Here is a 21,792-nt window from a genome sequence, read left to right on the forward strand (position 1 = left end):
TCACCCTGACACCAAAACCAGACAAAGATGTCACAAAAAAATAAATCTACAGAACAATATCACTGATGAGCAAAAATGCAAAAATCCTCAACAAAATACTAGCAAACAGAATCCAACAGCACATTAAAAGGATCATACACCATGATCAAGTCGGGTTTATCCCAGGAATGCAAGCATTCTTCAATATATGCAGATCAATCAATGTGATACAATGGACAAAGGATTAATCTCCAAAATTTACAAGCAGCTCATGCAGCTCAATATGAAAAAAACAAACAACCCAATCCAAAAATGGGCAGAAGACCTAAATAGACATTTCTCCAAAGAAGATATAGAGATTGCCAACAAACACTTGAAAGGATGCTCAACATCACTAATCATTAGAGAAATAAAAATCAAAACTACAATGAGGTATCACCTCACACCAGTCAGAATGGCCATCATCAAAAAATCTACAAACAATAAATGCTAGAGAGGGTGTGGAGAAAAGGGAACCCTCTTGCACTGTTGGTGGGAATGTAAATTGCTACAGCCACTCTGGGGAACAGTATGGAAGTTCCTTAAAAAATGAAAAATAGAACTACCATATGACTCAGCAATCCCACTACTGGGCATATACCCTGAGAAAACCATAATTCAAAAAGAGTCAGGTACCACAGTGTTCATTGCAGCTCTATTTACAATAGCCAGGACATGGAAGCAACCTAAGTGTCCATCGACAGATGAATGGATAAAGAAAATGTGGCACATATATACAATGGAATATTACTCAGCCATAAAAAGAAATGAAATTGAGTTATTTGTAGTGAGGTGGATGGACCTATAGTGTGTCATACAGAGTGTAGTTAGAAAGAGAAAAACAAGTACCGTATGCTAACACATATATATGGAATCCAAAGGAAAAAAATGGTTCTGATGAACCTAGGGGCAGGACAGGAATAAAGACACAGATGTAGCGAATGGACTTGAGGACATGGGGAGGGGGAAGGGTAAGCTGGGACGAAGTGAGAGAGTGGCATGGACATATAGACACTACCAAATATAAAGTAGATAGCTAGTGAGAAGCAGCCGCATAGCACAGGGAGATCAGCTCAGTGCTTTGCGTCCACGTAGAGGAGTGGGGTAGGAAGGGTGGGAGGGAGATGAAAGAGGGAGAGGATATGGGGGTATATGTTTATGTATAGCTGATTCACTTTGTTATACAACAGAAACTAACGCACTATTGTAAAGCAATTATACTCCAATAAAGATGTTAAAAAATAAATAAATAAAATTAATTAAAATTAAAACATTCATTTTAGAATGTATGTCGTAGGTGTTCACTGCATAATTTTTTCAACTTTTCTGATGTTTGTACAACACTGTATTATTAACTTTTCAATGTTGTTTGTTTGTTTGTTTTCTGATTCCTCACCCTGACATTTCAGGAGAAGAAAAACATATCTATCAAAAAGAAGATTAGTGTTTAAACAAAATTTGAAGGCAAATTTCAGCTTGGGAAAACTTGTCTAGTTCATATAGTAAATAAAAGGTTTATTTTCAGAACATACAGTATGACTACAGGTCACTGGAAAAATATTAGTGCTCCATTAGAAAAGGAATCAAAAACAATAAGCAGAAAGTATAAAATGAACAATGAGTAAATAAAACAGGATCAATCTTAATAGTAATCAAATACATGCAAATTAAAAAGGAATTTCTTTTAGTGTTTATTCACTGGGCAAATATTTAAGCAAAAAAAAAATTAGTAAGCCTTTGGTGTTGGATACAGTGGGATTCTTCTTGGGTAGGATGGCAGGTGATAGAGTTTGAATTAGCAACATTTCTAGAAAGCGACTGGGAAAGATTTATATCATGAGATTTAAAAACCTTTCTTCCCTTTGACCCTGTAATCCCACTTCTAGAAATGGGTTCTAACAAAATAATTAAAGATACGATCAGAGATCTACATAGAAGAATATTTATTTAAAAACTCTAGATAAAAGCAAAATAGAAGAAACTAAATGTCCAATAATAGAAGAGTATGTAAACATATAATAGAACTGTTATAATAAGATATAATAAGCAATTATTAACCATTTTTAAAGACTATTTGAACAGGTGTGTAAATGTGCATGATATAATATTAGGTGAAGAACACTGTATAAAAACCATACCAATTAAAGAAAGAAAACATGTTTATTTCTAGGAAAAATGGAAATACGTATTTAAAAACAGTAACCGTGACTTTCATTAAATGATTTTAAATTTGGTCCTTATAATTCTTTGCTCAGTGAGCACTCATTATGGTTGTTTTAAAAAATGTTATTTTCAGCAAACACGCACATAACCAGTGAATTCGAGTAGAGCAGATTCTACAATATTTTGCCTATCTATTAAGTTGCCACTGCAAGTACAGTACTTTGTTTAATAAAGTACGTGAGCATTTAAGAATACTGTTGTTCTGTACAACTGAGGAAGGATTAAGAGAAGTGAAAAGTCCTACACTGCTGCTGAGATGTAGGGTGGAAGTCACAGATCTGTGATGTGGACCCAGCCCACAGAAGTGCTCAGGTGGCCTCCTAAAAAGAAGGGGTCTTCTCTCTGCTAATGCACAGAAGAACCATGGTCTAAACAAGGGCTCTTGCCCACACCCCATGCACTTTTCATGCTTTCCTTATTCTGCTGGAATTTTAGAGTCAGGGATGAATAACACTCCGTGCCTCACCCTGAACTCGGCTACATACATTAGCTTGCAAGTTAGGTATTGCGATCCCGCACCTTTTTTTTTAAGAGGAAACTAGTTCTCCTAGATTTTAAGTAACTTTCTTATGCCCATCAGTCCATAAATGTCGAAGTTGGGACTTTGGATACTACAGATTCCACTGTTTTTATATTAGGCCAGGCTACCTCCAGGGCTATTATCTCAATCAGGGGGAAATCATTTAGAAAATGAATGCATTATTCTTTAGTTTACATTTCTCAAAGTATGAATTTTTTAAATAATGAAAATGATTATAATTAAAGCAAAATGTTGAGAAACTAGCATTACATTATTCTCTGAAATGTGTTTTTATCCATTTAAGAAAGCGCTGTTAACAGTTTAGAGAAAGTTTCATCAGCTTTCCTAATTGTTAAGTTATCTGATGGGGCAAGGATAGGGATGAAAAGGGCCTGTTAAAGATATAGACTCTCAGGTCACTGCTCTTGGGATTCTCCTTCCTTCAGAAACTCTGACAGAGCTCCGGAATGTGTAATTTTTATAAGGATCTCAAATGATTCTCATACGTAGGCACCTTAGGGCAAATATGTTTCTAGGCCAATTGATTTCAAACTGTAGGGTGCATATGTATCTCCTAGTCGCTTAAAAGTAAAGATTCTGGTCCAGCAAGCTTAGGGCGGGGCCCAGGATGTGCATACTACATGTGCTTTTAAGGTAATTCCCATGTGGTTGGTCCATCGAGCCCTCTCTAAGAAACCTGCTTTATTTTGATTTTTATAAAGCATCTGCAATAGATGGTATTGGGGGAATATAAAAGTATATGTGTCCTTTGATACAGGACAAAGGGGTTATATGATACAGTTAACAATAACATTTATAAAAATGAAAAATAAAAAAAAAACATGGAAATGGAATTTATATAGGGAGAACATGGCTATCTGGAGACATCTCCAAAGAGGACATGCCCTTAGTCTGGTTAGTTAAGAATGTGTATGGTTAATGGGCAGATGAAAGGCTTCCAGACTGAAGAGAGCAGGAAAAGGAATATAAGTAGGAAAGAGCAAGGCATTAGACTCAGGGGGGAAATGAAAAGTATATTTGGAGAGGGACCATGGGCCCCAATGATAACATGGCCTCTGAGCTTCTCAGCTTAAAACCTCAAAGGGACAGGCAAGGGGGAGGACAGGAAATGATGGATGGTGCCCGCCCGGGATATACTGCAGTGTATACATTGACCTTTCAAAGGTTTAGACACCTCTTAAATTAGGGTTGACATATACTGGTTAGACCAGTTGTTGAGCATTTGTCTGCCCCAACTTTTAACAGCATCCATTGATGGATTCGTGCTTTGCCTTGTCTTCCTACACTGTTCCTCTCAACATCAGGCTCTTAATCATCTATGAAGGAAGAAAAGAGAAGCTGCAGTTCACAACTTTCTTGGGATATAAACTAAAATGCAGATTTCAGGGTCCTATGACCTATAGACTGTAGATCTTTCAGGAATCATAATTTAAGACAATGTCCCCAACACATCTTGTGTACCCTACAGTTGAGCATTGACTTACAGACTGAGGTTATGTGTTAAAACATACGGGCAAATACACAGATTCATAGGCAGCATTCTCAATTAGTCCTTCGAAGCCACCTCGATGAGGAACTTCTTCAAGGATTTTCTCAGGTCATTATAATATGTTTCTGCTTCAGATTATTGCAGGATATTTTGATATGAGGGAAATTCTCTAAGCTTATGGGTGACCCCTCTCCTCTTTCACTCTCTCTGAATTTATTTACTAAACAATTATTTATTTATTTATACATTTTTAATTGAAATATAGTTGATTTACAATTTTGTGTTAGTTTCTGTTATACAGCAAAGTGACTCAGTTATACATGTGTGCATATATATATATAATATTCTTTTTATATTCTTTTCCATTATAGTTTATCACAAGATATTGAATATAGTCCCCTGTGCTATATAGTAGGACCTTATTGGTCATCCATTCTATATGTAATAGTTTGCATCTGCTAATCCCAAACTCCCAGTCCATCCCTCCCCAGCTCTCCTCCCCCGTGGCAACCACAAGTCTGTTCTCTATATCTGTGAGTCTGTTTTCATACTAAACAATTTTTAAGAATGAAACTCTGAAAGGACATTCACCACACTGGACCAGTAGTCATTTCACTCCCCAGTGATGGCCAGTATTCCTATTTATGAAGGATAATAAAGCTTTATCCTGACCTGTGCTGAGAAGCTAAAAAAAAAAAAAAACTGATTATCTTTATGATAGTCACTTTGTAAAATGGCCTTGATCATATAAACAGGTATAGATAATTAGCCCTGACTGTATTAATTAATTTTTCAAAGAGATATGAACTTGAGCATATACAACTGTGGATTTAAAAAGATGCATGTTGATTTTAGCTGAATGAGTGAAATAAGTATGTGTGAAGGGGAGAAATATTTGAGAGCAAAAAGTATTCTATATGCTAAGGAATAACTTTTTATTTAGCAGGCCAAATGCTGGGGTGTGTGTGTATGTGTGTGTGTGTGCATGTGTGTGTGTGTGTGTGTGTGCATGTGTGTGTGGGAGAGGGAGAGGAAGAGGGAGAGGGAGAAAAACAGATTAGACAATTTAAGACTTTGTCATAAGACATTTGGTATATCAGAGATTAATCAGTATCTACTATCTTATTTGGAAGTTTTACTGAATAACTAATGAAAATACAGTAGAATTTGTTAGAAGTACATTTAACATAAATAAAATGAATCTGTTAAATAACAAGAACATCATAAATATTATTCTGGCATTAAGGAATGTGAATCTTCAAATGAAAGGAGAGGAAGACTTGCTGGACTCAGTTTTGACCTTTATAATTTCAACCTATAGACAGTTGCCATCAGGACTCACATCTCTAATTCAGATGTGCTGGGAGATTACAGTATAAATCTCTGCCCCAACAAACAGGAGGGAGGACAAGAGGTCTGCATTCCATTCCATTTGGTAAAATGGATGTATTCAGATTGGAATTGGACTCCTCAAGCAGTCTAAATAAACACACGTTTATGCTTGCTTTTGAGGCATAATCAGATAAACGGTAGGTGATGACCACGGGGAGGAAAGAGGAAAGTTGTTCAGAAAATAATGTTTATGAAGTTAAAATTTCTAGGACGAGAGTATATAATATCTACTCAAATCTGCCCCTTACTTTTTTAACATAAAAACTTACCTGTCCAGCAGTCAAGACAACATATGTGAAAAAGTTAGGACCTGAAATGTCCATGAAGGCTTTTGTGACTTGTGAAGATGCCATTTGTTTTCCAAAATCTACACTAAACAACTTAAACTAACTAAGCCTCATCTCAATACAGGACCTACTACATGGTCATAATGAATTATACAGGGCCTATGAGGCTTTTAGGTAATGCAAACACAACTGTTTTTAGTGCTTATTTCTGAATCACTGTTTTTGTGTTTATGTACCCAGCATAGATGTTACGGCTCATTGAGAACCAAATGGTTTGTCTAGGTGGCCATGTTCTCATGGTCAAAACAGCTCATGCAGAGATATGTGTGTTTGCTCTGCTGACGCTCTCACCCTAGGAATAATAATAGGTAGGAATACAGTTTATTATTGAGCACCTATAATATATAAGAGATATTAGGAAAAGAAATAGTTTCTGGTCTCATTTGAAGTGAGGAATCAGGCAGAATAGTGCTTTAAATTGTCTAATTGGAGGGGAATATTCTGTCCAGCAAAATAGTAGCCTTGATCCTTAGAGCCAGACCCTTGCATTATTAAGAAAGTTCTTAAGCCAGATTGACAGATCTGAGCAGGCATGGAACTCTCCTAGAACATATGTATTTATAGAGTTTGCAGGCATGGATAGTCAGAGGAAGCCTTGGGCTTCTAACTGGAGGCAGTGGTAGAAATTGAGAACATTTTCATGTTATTCCTGACTTCATTAAGTGTTCCAGCTACTTCTCAATTTTACTGAGATTCTTCAACATCTTAGAAGGATGTTGAACCCTGAAAGAAAGCAGAGATGATGAGAAGAACAGGGACCTTACTGTTGACAGTTAGAATCTCCTGGGGGAATCCTACAGTTGATCCAAAGCAAGAGTTGACAGGAAAGAAATGTATTTTCCACATGGCATCAAAATATGCTTGATATTATAGTGGATCTTCAAAGTAACCCTGGACACAGATGATCAATGAACATGCCTCTGTGGCCCTATTTAAATTAATAGAAACATCTCTTGAATGAGATTTTCCTCAGGTACCATATGCCTATATTGTTTTTTTTCCCCCCCAGGGAAATTGCTGTTTATTAAGAACATAGGAAAACAGTGTCGTATGAGATCATCACAGTCAGTGTATACTTGGGATGAAGACATTGCTGGTCTAAAAACAGATGCACTTGGGCCTGAGTTAAAATCATGTGACAAATGTGTTTTCATCTGTCACTTCCTAGAACTGAACACCAACTCTGAATGCCAAATCAGAAGAAGAGTTGGCCGCTGAGTCCCTTCCCCAGTCACTGGCTGGCTCCAACACGTTCTACATGACTTCTGCAGACATCCTTAATGTGACAAAGATTACAGGCAGAGCTTCAGCAGCAGGAAGAAGTGCAGCACACGGGGTGGGGGCAAGTGGAGATGACACAGGTCACAGGTGGGGCAATAGCAAGTGGTGTGGCAGGAGACCAGGCCACAGGCTGGGCGCAGGCAGCAGCTGGGGCAGCAACAACTAGAAACGTGACATTTGCACAGCAAAGAAACCATAAACAAGACAAAAAGACAACCCTCGGAGTGGGAGAAAATATTTGCAAATGAAACAACGGACAAAGGATTAATCTCCAAAATATACAAACAGCTCATGGAGCTCAATAGGGAAAAACCAAACAATCCAATTAAAAAATGGGCGGAAGGCCTATACTGTTTTTAACCTGCCTTAATTGGCTGCCTCCACAAAAATACTTAGCAACTTTACTCCTTACATGCAGATGAAATTAGCTCCTTGAAATGGAGAGTGGGGTCAATATGAGTGCTTTCTGGGGTGAGCATGGGCTAAGTTTGAATTACTTCTGTAACAGTTTAGTCAGCTCAGGCTGCTGTTATAAAACAGCATAGACTGGGTGACTTTTACAACAGACATGTGTTTCTCACGGTTCTGGAGGCTGGGAAATCCAAGATCAAGGTTCAGGCAGATTCGGAGAACTCTCCTGGCTTACAGAAGGTCACCTTCTCTCTGTGTCCTCACATAGTGGACAGAGAAAGAGAGAGGAATCAAGCTCTCTGGTGTCTCTTCTTATAAAGGCACTAATCCCATCATGAAGGCCCTACCCTCCTGACCTCATCTAAACTCAATACTTCCCAAAGGTCCCAATCTCTACATTCCATCATAATAGGGGTTAGGGCTTCAGCATAAGAATTTGGGGGGAAACATAATTCAATCCATAGCAGTTGGTAACTAAAACAGGTCATAAAAACAAACAAACAAACAAACAAAAAACAGGTCATTATTTCAGAGAACAATACAAGTATTTTGCTCTGTGTGAAAGCATGGGCTGAAGATTAAAAGACGGATACTCAGTTGTATCCCCCAAGGTTTATTTGTTTCCTGAATCTTCAGCTGTTTTATTGGCTCTTTATCTCTTTCTTTGGTTTAGACCATGAGATGGGTATCAAATTGTTTTATAATTTCCTTTTAAACAATGATTAAGGAAACTCCATGTGTAAGAAAGAGTACACAGTGTGAAGAATATTTCTCTGCTACTTGGAAAAACTTCATTCTACATAGCCCAGTGGCTGAAAGGAATATGCTGGAAGTCTGAAATATAGGTCACTTCTACACCCGCTCCCCTCTCTTGCTAGCAATTTATATCTCTCATCTCTTCCTAAGCACGTCTTTTCTCAGAAACCTTTAATGATACTCACCAGTTACCTACTCTTCTAGGCTGGAATACTTATTCTTTAGTTTTATGACTTTAATACATTTTTTCTTTCCTTAAATCATTGTTGACAGTATAATCCAACTTGTTTGAATTCCTTCAACGCGCTCACTATTTTACCCTTAATAAGTTCTCCTTAGGTGGATTCATCTAGTCCATTTTAACGTGCATGTCAAGGGTGGGGATGCTGTAGGTCTGGGACTGAGTTGAGGCCTCCTTGTTCAAGCTTGCTTTAATAATCCAGGAGGAAAGGTAAATTAAGACAAGTCTATCCTAAAAACTCATAATTATTTGGAGGAAGCTCTGTGTCCAGAAGCCCAAGTCTAATCTTTACGTGCTTGGCTCCATCAAAATTTGTTTTGTCCCTTTTTTTCTTCCTTCCTTTCTTTCCTTTCCTTTCCTTTCTTTCCTTTTCTCTTTCTTTTTTTTTCTTTCTTTCTTTTCTTTTCTTTTCTTTCTTTCTTTCTTTCTTTCTTTCTTTCTTTCTTTCTTTCTTTCTCTCTCTCTCTCTCCCTCTTTCTTTCTTAGTTCTTTCTTTTTTTCTCTTTCTCTCTCTCTCCATCCTTCTCTCCCTCCCTTTCTTCCTTTCTTCTCACTGAAGCATCTATGAACCAGTAGTCACTGCACTCACATCATTCTTCTAATATCTGACCTATTTATAGAGCCTAGATTTCTAGAATGTTTCATGTTCTTTCCTGTAGAGCCTCCAAACATGACTTTCCTTCTGTCTGGAATGCTATTCCAAACTTGTCTTTATGGGATCCTTCAGAATATTGTAATTTCTGCTTGATGATTACCACCTCCATACAGGTCTTCCTTCACTGTCCTAGCCAATTCATGTCTCTCTCCATTATTCTCTATCCCAGTACCTTCTTATTATCCTGTGACACACACACATGCTTGTTATTACTCATTTTTAAATTTGTTTTGCATTTTCCTGTGTGGCCCTCCCTTAACTGTTTCACTCTCCACTCCATGCCTGGCATAGAGTAGCTCCTTGAAATGCTTTGCTCAGTAAACAAATGAATGAACTAATTTCTGAACATGCATCACTCTCACTAATCTATTTAGTCCTATCTAGCACTTAGCCTCAGAAGAATAAAATTAAAATTTGAGGAATTATAAATGGATATTATTTATTTTATTTATTTATTTTGACACTTTTGTGAGTTATAATATAAGTAATAACAACGAGGATGAAGACTAACATTTAGGGAGTGTTTGATGTGTCTTATTATGTGCTACATAGTTTATTTAACCTTCCTTAATTTTTTTAACTGAAAAAGAAGAATACAGAGGTGATGCTTTCAAAGCTTAAGCTTTAGCATACTCACTTGCACTGCCTCCTTCTAAGAGCCAGGTTGGGATCTGAGCTGTGTACTTATAGTACATTTTGTATGTATGCTTTTGCATAAAGAGACATCCTTTCCACAATTATATAAGCTTCAAGCCCTATACTACCTGAATCTTTTCTGGGAACTTGGAAATATAATTAAAATTCCTATTTTACAAATGAAGACACTGAACCATAATTTAAGTTAAAAAGAACTAGAAGCAGATGGAAAAGGGGTTCTGAACCCTGACCACATAACACTAGAACTTATGTTTTTAACCATGATACCAAATGGAAGACAGCAAGTAAAAACACATTAGTAAAATGTAGGGACTCTGAATACATGGCTGGTATTTCTACTAAGATATTCTTTAAAAAATATAAAAAAGCTTAGTTCTACAGAGTGAATTTTAGCACATGGAGTCAAGGGTTGGTGTCCCTTCATTATGTCAGCCCTTCACTGGCCTCAATTTCCTTGAGCCTCTTGCTCAGAACTTTGGCATGCAGCACTACAATTTGCCCCCATTTCATTTCACACCAGGTCAGATTTTTGTTGATTTTCCTAAGCTCCCGAAAAGGACAATGTCCTTGCTTACTACTGCCTTGTTCTTCCATTTCATCAAAGCACTATAAATCAAGGTGACAATATCGTATGCCAATGTTCTGTTGTATAACAGCCTTTATGAGTTGCCCATCAGGTTGCACTGTAGGAAGAAACAGAAACAAAAAACGAAAACAAACAAATAAAAACTTGTATCACAAGCTGTCCTCCAAAGTATGTTTTACTTTAAAGAAAAAAATTATTGAAGTATAGTTGATTTACAGTATAGCAAGGTCGCCAGCAGTAACATGGGGATAATAATACCCACACCCATCCTCCTCATCAGTTGCTTTTAGATAAATGACATAATAGTTTTAAAGGCATTTTGGAATTAGAAGTGTAATATGGACCCAAGAATCATTATATCACCCTTGTTGAAAGCTCTTTAGAAATATCAGCATCTTTCTCAAGACAGTAGATATTGGCTATAGTAAATGAGCTTATCTGGGTAGCCTAACAGATTTTGAAAAGGTCTTAGTGAAAGTTAAAAAAAAAAAAAAAAAAAAAACAGATTTCAGTATAGTCAGTTTAGATTATTAAAGATCCTTATTATATTTATTTCATAAAAATTAATGTCTCCTAATCAAATATGGTAACCCCAAATAAAAACTCTTAAAAATGCTGATGCTGGTCATAAAAGGTAGGCAAGAATCTGTGTGTAGTATGCTCATTGCTCCTCCTCGTTTCTATTAAAAGGGATTCAGAGGCTCATTCCTTCATTTATTCATTCATCCAACATATATTATTTAAGAGCTAGTGTTATGTGCCAGACTTCTCTTATGTCCCAAGTACACAGAGGTGAGCAAAATGAGCCACACTCTCTTCCATCATGAAAATTACAGCCTGAGAGGAAAACAGACATTAATCAAATAATCACACTAATGAATTCATTATTTCAAATGGAGTTAAGTGCTTTGAGGGAGAGGAACGTGGTACTGTAAGAATTGCTAGCAAAATATGTAACTGAGGGGGTCAGGAAAGGTGTGATCAGCTAAAATCCTAAAGAGCAGGACTTGACTAGGAGAAGGAGATGTGGGGCACATTCTAAGCAGGGGAAACAACCTGGACAGTGTGGTGCCTTTCTGCACCAGACAGATGGCCGGTGTTTATGACATGAGCTCCAAAGTTTTCAATCTTTATCAAAAGAGTAGTGGGGAAGCCACTGAATGGTTTAAGAGTGTGGTGATAGGATGGAGTAATCATTTCATTTGTGATTGAAAATATCTCTGATTTGGTGCACAAAAGGAATTAGAGGGGACCGGAGTGAATAAAAGGAGACCAATTAGAAGACTATTATAGGCAAAGATGACACTAGCTTGGACTGAAGTGTTGGCAGATTATACAGAAAGAAGTTGCTTGATTCAAGGGTTACTTATGACTTGGTACTGAATGAGGTATAGAGAATGAGGGGGAGGGAAGGATCAAGGATGTCTCCAAGACCTCAAACACCTTAAGTCTGATGAGATACTTTACATAATACTGTTGTACAAGGAGGAAACATTTATTAGTGGACCTGATTTCTTCACTTTATTGATTTCTAAAGATTAGAATGCCCTCTCTGTGCCAATATTTATGCCAGTTGAATGAATAAGATCTTTGCCCTAAAGAGCTCACAGTTCCATTGACTCATCATCTTTAAAGTAGCCACATCTATGTTCTGTGGAAGGTAGACAGAATTCTGTTTTGCATGCACAAGACAGCTGTTTCTTCTGCTGGTAGAACACTTATTTCAGAGTAAGCCTAATATCAGTTGTGCTTTTTACCAGAAGAACTAAAAATGTTCTGACTTTGTGGAAAACTCAGCTACCATTGTTGTCTTGAGAAAAGTGCCCAAATTTTGTGGTTTATTTCATGAAAAGGCATGGCTGGATATGAGAAATGATTATAGAGGTGTAATGTGACTACTATCAAATTCAGGCCCAAGCAGCAGCAAGACACCCACGAAGCAACAGGACTTCTTTATCACTAAACCTGACAAGGAAGCAAATTCCTATTTAAGTCTGAAAATTCAGGTTTTCCTGTTTGGTTTTGATTATTTTTGGAAACATACATAAGTGTATTTACTGGGGTGTTTTCATGCTCTGCTATTCTTTTCCAGTTATTTTGCTGACAACTAAAGATATATGGTTGGGCATTTTTACTGAACAATTTCTAGATAAGAAGAATATCCAATGCTGAGATCCAACATGAAGTTACTATACTGAGTACAAACTAACCATAAACTACCAATAGCAGTGAACCACATTGTCAGGCCAGAGTGCATTGCATCTTTTCTTAGGAATTACAAGTGCTTTTTATAAGAACAAAAAAAGTTTTTATCTACATACCTGGACACGCTTGGTGATTTGGGAAGACAGCTGCATGTGTTTTGGTCCACAAAAACACAGCTGGGATATGCAGAAATCGGTGTCAACTGTCGTTATTTATTTTTTTTTTTTTTTTTGCTCTTTAAGCATACATATGTGTTTTTTACTTGGCAAACCTAACCTTCCATTGTAAATGGAAAATGGTATGATTCTAGATGTTTGCTACATTCAACAGTATTTAACGTTATTTTAATGTTTTTCAAGGAAGGAGATTTAAGAAAGTAACTCAAAAGAAAGTAAGCCTCTGTCCTCAAAGAGTTATAGTCTAAAGGAAAATCAGTTAGGTAGCAGTTAAGTAAATATTAAGGACAAACTTCATTTGTCTTGTGGCCCCAGAAATAAAATATTCTCAGGAGTAAAGATAAATAAATGATTCAAATTCCTGAGAACTAAGGTTTTTTTCTGTGTGCATCAAGGTTTTCTTTTTTTTTTTTTTAATACTTAAAAATTAAACATACATTCACCATGGTGGGAATTAATTGAGCTAGTATAAACTTTCATTTTAAAGAATATCCTTCAATAACTAATTATTCATAGCAGTATCATAATAACCAAGGTAATTTATGACAGTTGGCCCCTGCTAATTTACTTATCCGAAATGGATGTAATAAAATGTTTAGATTGAACCCAGTTTCTAACAGATGCTTCCATAATACTGTATACATAACAATTATCTTTTATTTGAAGATCTTACAATAATGAATATCCCCAATTAAATTAGACTTTTGTTTTGCTAAATGTCATTTTGATGACATACTGGTATTCTAGTTCGTCTGTTTTTATGTATTGGCATTCCCTTCTTTAAAAACAAAAAACAAAAAAAGGCCTGATTTTTTTGTACCTACTAAAACTATTGGAGGTATAAGATGGTCAGGGCTGAATATTTACTATCTTTAAATATCCACTTCTATTAATGGAATGTGTATTAATTTTCTTACATAGCATGATTTGATATAATCAGTTAGACATGCCAACGGGTGAGGTGTGCAGTTGGCTACAAAATTAGAACAAAGTTTGTATCACTAAAAATAAATGATCTAATAATGAAAATGTTTCAACATTTCTGAGAGTAGGTGGTTAACAATGAAGCACATTTCATCAACATACTGACAGTTAATAATAAAAACAATATCCAAAGAGAAAATAAATATTTAATTTAAATGGAAAACAGAAGAGCTGAGTATGAGCTAGCAAATGCCCTATTGACTCTGTTTTTCTTTAGCTCAAAATAAAAAATACAGGAAGGGAACAGTGATTGTCTACTTCATATGAGGTTAGAATTTCCTTCTGAATATTTCATCATACTCCCTTTTCTGGGATGCCTTCTACTTGTATTCAAATTAAAAATAATGTTAATAATAAAGTATTAGCATTGGCTCTGATAAGAAAATTATACAATTTTCTTTGCCTCCAAGACATTTATAAAACCATGAAGTAGATTGTTCTTGTCAACAGAATAAAAATGGCCATTTAATGTTTTGTCTTCTAAGTTAGGAGAAAGAAAATACTTTCCAATTCTTAACACGCTTGAAAATCTAAGTGAAAACCAAATAAAGTAGTAATACCAATTTGCCATTGAAGAGAATTAAAAGAGAAATAAGCTTGTATTTGGAAATAAGCTTATTGCTGAAAATCCCAAAGAGTGTATTTTTATCATTTAATTAGGATTTTAAATTTTAAGGTTTTTTTTTGTTATGGTTGGCTTGGTTTTCCATGTAAGACTCAAAATGAAGTAGCTGAGGTGTTTAGTTTTTTTGTCTGTTTGCTTTGTATTTTTCCTGGTGTTTTCAACTTTGTGGCTCCTGCATCTTCATAGTCCTTAGAATGTTGTTTATATTAGGCATTTCTGCAATACAGACAATGAAATTTCTTGTTTTCCTGTGTTCCTGTGTCTTGTTTTCCTGTTTATGTGCGTTTGGTATATAGGGAATATAATGCCTAATTAATTATGTCTTAGTTTTGTTTTTTGTTTTTGTTTTTTTTGGCTGCGTTGGGTCTTCGTTGCTGCGCACGGGCTTTCTCTAGTTGCAGCGAGCGGGGGCTACTCTTCGTTGCGGTGCGTGGGCTTCTCATTGGGGTGGCTTCTCTTGTTGTGGAGCACAGGCTCTAGGCACACGAGCTTCAGTAGTTGTGGCATGCAGGCTCAGTAGTTGTGGCTGGCGGGCTCTAGAGTGCAGGCTCGGTAGTTGTGGTGCACAGGCTTAGTTGCTCCGCGGTATGTGGGATCTTCCCAGACCAGGGCTCGAACCCATGTTCCCTGCATTGGCAGGCGGATTCTTAACCACTGCACCACCAGGGAAACCCTATGTCTTAGTTTTTTTCAGTTGAAACAAATATTTCATTTTTGAAGCCTGCATATGTTTTAACCACATTTTTTTTAATATTGAAAAAAGGAGAGGAGAGAACTCTCAAATATAACTAAATGAACCTTAAATGTGGACAAGTCTGACCCTATCCTTTCTATTAACAATAATTAATTAATAACAAGTTATTAAATATTTCAATTAAAAACAATTATTGAGATAGTAAAACATTGTGCTCATTGCATCAGAATAGATCCATTATACAGTGTGGATTTTGCGTGGTTTCTTAATAACTAATAATCCTTTTATAAGAATTGAGAAGGTATTTGTAGCAACTTCGGACCATAAATATACTTTCTTGTACACATTACTGAAAAGGAAAATATGGAAATCAAACAAACAAAAACTCTGGCAAACTAATCTGAGAGCATCTGTGTTAAAAGAAGGGTAAAGAGGAAGGATAAAACTAAGGAAAAGTTAACACAAACAGAAAAATAAAATTAAAGTCAAATCTCAGTGCTGTCAAATGTTTGTAAGTGAAGAACTATTTTCAATCCCGGAAAAAAATAGTCTACCTATTGTGAACCTGTTTTAATATGTTGAATATAAATTAAAATAGTCAATACTAGGGAGGTAATAATACCTGCTTTGAGTTTTTAAAAATTTTACTTATTACTGGTGAGAACAAGCTTCATGTAGTAAGAAAGGAATCGGTGGTAGAGGTGTTTAGAAAATAAATACAAGGGAAATGATTCTTTTATTTTCCCTTCTATTGTGTCCTTTTCAATCCTAACCTTTCACATTTACACTACTCTCAGGACTTTGGGGAATAGACACAAAGGATGCATCTGCCCATAGCCTGTATTTAGGCCCTGAGGAGACGTGGAACAAGCCCAGCAGAGCAGCCCTCTTCTTGTACTGTGCACAAAAGCCACCCAACTTGTGCATGGTGTAGGATTTCACTCTTTGGCCTCCTCCTACTTATCAAGTGCCTTGGCAGTCATCTTGAACTCAGAAGGGTCTTTATTTTCCACCAAACTGATGCATATTTTTAACAAAATCAGAACTCAGAACTCAATATTTTCTAAATTGGTCCATTAGAAAGTAGCTATTTTTAGTAGATAATGTTCTCATCTTCCTGTTGAAAACCAAACCTTTGACACATCCAGTGATGCATTCAAGGGAAGCATGAAGTATATGCAAATAGTAAAGAAATCCCATTGCTAGGCAACTGTCCTAGGACAGCAAGTTCATTTATTCTTGCTAATTATTTTAAATGTTCTAAATTTCCCAATATTAACAAAAGTCTATTATCTTCCATCATTAGTTCTTGTCCCTTACAATTTGATTCACATATTCTTTTCTAAGAAATAGACATATTCATATTAACTTTATGAACAAGAGCATTTTGTAACACAGGCCTTGGTACCCATTCCCTGAAGCAGTTGAATTCTGCGTTCACCAGTTAAATGAGCATATGTGCGCGCTCTGGGTTTGACAAGATAGGGGCTGAGTTGCTGACATGGGCAAGTCACACAGTCAGCTCATACAGCCTTAATTAAACAAGCATTGTGCTTTCTGAATTCCATATACTAAAATCTACAGCATCCCTTAGGAACTTTTAAAATACCCAACAGAGCCTTAGCACCTCATTTAACAACCATTGACTTACGCAAGTGATTTGGATGGATAGTGTTTGGATTCAATTACTTTGAAATAAGGAAACAAATAGAAGTCAAGTTAATTATCATATTGCTTTAGTTGGGATGCTTTTTTAATTTCGAAAAAGGGGTGGGAGAACAACCTATGATCAACTCTATTTAGTAGTCTTTCAGATACCAGGGCGTTCATAGTAAGCAGTAATTTTGTTGCTGACATCATCTCTGTCCCCAGGAAAAATGGCCTCATCATTCATAGCACCAGCATCATCCCTCTAAAAGAAGACTTCCTAGAGTAAAGATACTGCCATGGTTTTAAAAAATCCTGTCTAGTAATAGCAGAACCAGTGAGGTACCTGTTCATAAAATAAACTTGTGTGTGTGAATTAAGCTGTACTATTTACTGGTGTACTGGAAAATGCTTGGTTGTAAGATCAAACACACCAGTTCAAGTTCCAGCTGGGCTCCTTCTTAGTTATACACTGAGAAAGTTACTGGACAGCTATGGCCCTCAGAGTCTTTTTATTTTCTTTTTGTGAAATTGGGCTAATCAGATCTCAAGAGTATTGTTACGAGGACTAATATGACAGCATACAGTCTTGGCAATATAATTGACATTCGATAAATCAGAGCTTTTGAGGTTAGCAACGTAAGGTGTAAGAAGCAAAAATTTTAAATCCTAGCATAAATTGCCAGTCAAACACACACACACACACACACACACACACACACACAGAGTCAACTGTGCACTCAGAGATTTGGTGAGCTAAAGCATAAAGCATGCTAATCACTTACACAGTTAAGAACATGGCGATTGTGTGCTGTTGGAGGCCAACTGGAGGTTAGTATTGCAAACAACCATCTTGATAAATAGGATGTGGGGTTGAAATCAATAAACAGAAATTCAATAAAAGCAAATGTAAACTGCACAAACGACTGTCCCATGGGGATGGAGATGTAAGTTCTAATGAATGATAGATTGACTATACGTCAACAATATGATAGTGCTGTATAAAGCCCTAGACACTGCTTTGGGGTATATTGATAGGGAGAGCATGGATGAACTGAGAGGTAATTATTTAGCCCTACCAGCACTCTTTAGGCCTCAACTGGATAACTATGTTCAGTATTTATCCCTCAGGTGAAAGGGAATCATAGATAAATTTGAATGAGTTCAGAAGAGAGCAACAAAAATGGTAAAAGCTTTGGAAAATGAGATCTATAAGGAAACGTTAAGGGAATGGGCATGTTTAGACTGGAAGAAAGATAACAGGGAAGCAGGGTAACTACTAAACACATAGGAAAGAGATACTCTAAATGAGAGAAGGGATCAATTATTCCCACCAGTCATTCAGAATTGAATAAGTTGAGCTTGGGCTGCAGTAGATAAAACTTAGTTTAAATATTAAGGACACATTTGTGTGTATAGAGCATTTTCACATGGAATCAAGGTACCTGTAGTAATTAAGAAAACTTGCTTATTAAATAATTTCAAAGCATCAAACTTAGAATTATCCTTTTGTAGTTTTGATAGAGTGGAAAAGAGATGACTCAGCTTATCCCCCAACTGTGTTGTACTAATCAAAGCTCTACAAATATGCCTCGGAGTTCATGCCCTGCTGATATAAATATAGATATAGTCATAATCCTTCTGCTTTTAAAAGGGGATTCTTTTTTTTAATTTATTTATTATTTATATTTGGTTGCATTTGATCTCTGTTGCTGTGCGTGGGCCCTCTCTAGCTGCGGCGAGCAGGGGCCTCTCATTGTGGTGGCTTCTCCTTCTATGGAGCATGGGCTCTAGGCATGCGGGCTTCAGTAGTTGTGGCACACGGTCTCAGCAGTTGTGGCTCACGGGCTCTAGAGCGCAGGCTCAGTAGCTGCAGCACATGGGCTTAGCTTCTCCGCAGCATGTGAGATCTTCCTGGACCAGGGCTCAAACCCATGTCCCCTGCATTGGCAGGCGGGCTCTTAACCACTGCACCACCATGGAAGCCCTAAAAGGGAATTCTTTATTATTTAACTATTTTACTTTATAGAATGTTTGGTCTTAACTTAGGTAGTAGAAATGTTTATTTTTTCCTGCAATAATCTTCCGTCCTTTGATTTTTCTTCTTTGTACTCTTTTATTAGATTCAGATTCTGATAAAACCTTTAATGGTACTAAATGATTTGAGCAAGTTTTCTGAGTCAAAAACTTTAGAACAAGGCTTGCTGTATATTTATGACTTCCTGATGGGCAGGTTCAATAAACTAGGGTAAGTAGAGTACTCATTAGGGGCAGAAAATAGGCTTCCAAAGGCAAGACAATCAGGCCTTTTGTGTTAGCCTTATTTATAATTATGATTAATGTAGAATCAAATAAGCACCACAGTGTACTATGTGAACTTACACATAACTTAACAAGTTGAGATTCAGTTGCTTTTATTGTAAACAGAAAAGAGTATCTGTACTTGTAAGGGTAGATGAGACTATCTAGAGTTCCTGGCATAAAGTAGGTATTTAGTAAACAACTGTTCTTCTGCTTGTCTTCCTTTAAAAATATTTTAAGGGTCACTTCCCTGCACAAAGTCAATAGTGGTCCTCAGTCTCCCATGTAGATTTCAGTCTCATTGTAGCTGCATTCCAGGCTCTCTATAATCTGACATTACTCTTCCTTTTCAGTCTTAGTTTGCTTGTTTTCTGGTTGAACAGGAGTTTTGTTGTCAGTTTAGTAGGCCATATTTGAAATAGTTGAAACCTAGAACTCTCCAGAGAGCAGGTCATTGAAAAATGACCAACAGGAAGGGATAGTAACGCATACAGAGGGCACATAGGAAGCTTAGACACAGGGTTTAGATGGCATTCTCGTATCCCTTGTTTATTTTTTCTGTCGTGGTGTTTATACACATTCACTTAAAGGTATTCACTTCCGTATTCCACCCAGCTCCTTCAGTGGGCACAGCAAACAGAAGCAGTGGGAAATGCACATTTCTGGTTGTAGGCTTTATAAGATTTAATTACCAACACCTCTGATCTCTAAGATTGGTGTTTGGACTTTGTCTTTCTTGTACTCAGATTTTGTTTCCCAGCAGATGTTGGCTGGCAGCCTCAGTAGCTTTCAGTTTCCCATGTTGTTTACAAAGGACACTCCCCCTTCTCACCATGACCCCTAAGAATTGTCCCCTGACCCTGAACTCTCTGCTAACAACATGGCGACAGTCCTACTTATCCCAAAGGGTAGATTCAAACACCTTACAAGTTGAATACATTCCAGAGGGTTCTTGAGGCTAAGTCTTCAGAGAAGGAGAAGGATCTTTAAAGGTGGAGAGTAGGGTTGGATAGAAAGGGAAATAATTGAAAGCCAGATGGAGAATGGATCACTTCCTGCCTTGACTATTTACCATAACCTGGACTGTTTTGCTAGTTACTCTGCTTCCACCTCACTGAACTGTAGTCAGTCCTTTTGTAAAACATCCAGAGCTATTAACCCATTCTTCTGTTTAAAACCCTTTAAGCTTCCCAGTCCTCTCTAAAAAGTTCAAATTCTTGACCATAGCCTAAATCCCTCATCATTTGTATCTTTTATATCCGAACATTTTCAAAACTGCTCCCCCATTTGCTGCCAAAGGGCCACACACATTGCCTGACCTTTAGTCCTTCAGACATACCATGACCTTCCCATCTTAGGGTCTAACAGGTGCTTCTTATTTTTTTCTGGAATGCTCTCTTGTGGCCTTTGCATACTGTCTCCTGTATAATCATTTAAGATTCAGATTAAATTTACTCTCTCAAAGTATTCTTTTTTTACCTCTCTCGTTGGGTATGTCCTTTTTATTAACAGAGCACAAAAATTTCACCTTCATTGTACCTTTCAATGATGAAGTTCAATATTTATTGATTGGATTACCTGTTTATCATCTGTCTCTTCCACTGGACTGTAAACTCTTTAAGAACAAGGTCTCTGTCTTTCAGTAACAACACTGAAAGCTGAGTGCCTTGCACAATATCTGGTTATTAGTAGGAACTTACAAAATATATGTCTAGATGACTAAATGAATCCCTAAAACTCAATCTCATGAACTGAGCCCTTTTTTTCCCTTTCTCTCAGTTCATACATAAATAATTCTTACATTATGCACTGATTAGAAAACTGTAACATACACAAACAAAAAACAAGACCAAAGATGCTCAGTAAGTCTTGACCTAAGAGGTGATATGGTATGGGAGTAGTGAATATAGGCATAGCTTTCTAAAACATCACCTGAGAACTAAAATGCAAATAATTAATATTTGTTAAATAAACTGCCATATATGGTTTATGTTAGCTCTAAATTTATGCATGTAGCAGAAATTTAATTAGCATTTTAGTAAATATCTGAATAACATATTTATTATGATTTTCCAAAGTATGAAATTTTATATTTGTTCTATAGAATATAATTGTGGGTTTTACTGGAAGTTTTATATTTTTAGTATAGTTTTAGGTCCAGCCTAAATTCCCTTAGCCTGAAGGAGTGTATCCATTTAATTTATGGTTTTTATTTCATTATAAATGTTAATAATTATTTTATTGATCCCCTGTGATGTCCTCTTCCTTGTTTAATATGAGAGAGTAAATATTATTTTGTGATCAAAGTATACCATTACTTATATAAAACCATGATTCCATTCTGTAATTCACTTCTGACATCAAAACATGGAATATTAAATCAGTGTTTTTGTTTAAACATGATAAGAGCCTGTTGGAATCCTAAATTCTAGCCATTCTATACAGATAATTGTGCATTTTTTTAACCCTGGAGTTCAGTAAGCTTTTGATGAAAAATACAACGTGTAATTCAGAACATTGTATCGTTAGTGGTCATTTTCACCCCAAACAGTAGTGATAGAAA

The sequence above is a fragment of the Balaenoptera acutorostrata genome, chromosome 4 (genome assembly GCF_949987535.1).
Source record: "Balaenoptera acutorostrata chromosome 4, mBalAcu1.1, whole genome shotgun sequence".
NCBI lineage: Eukaryota > Metazoa > Chordata > Mammalia > Artiodactyla > Balaenopteridae > Balaenoptera > Balaenoptera acutorostrata.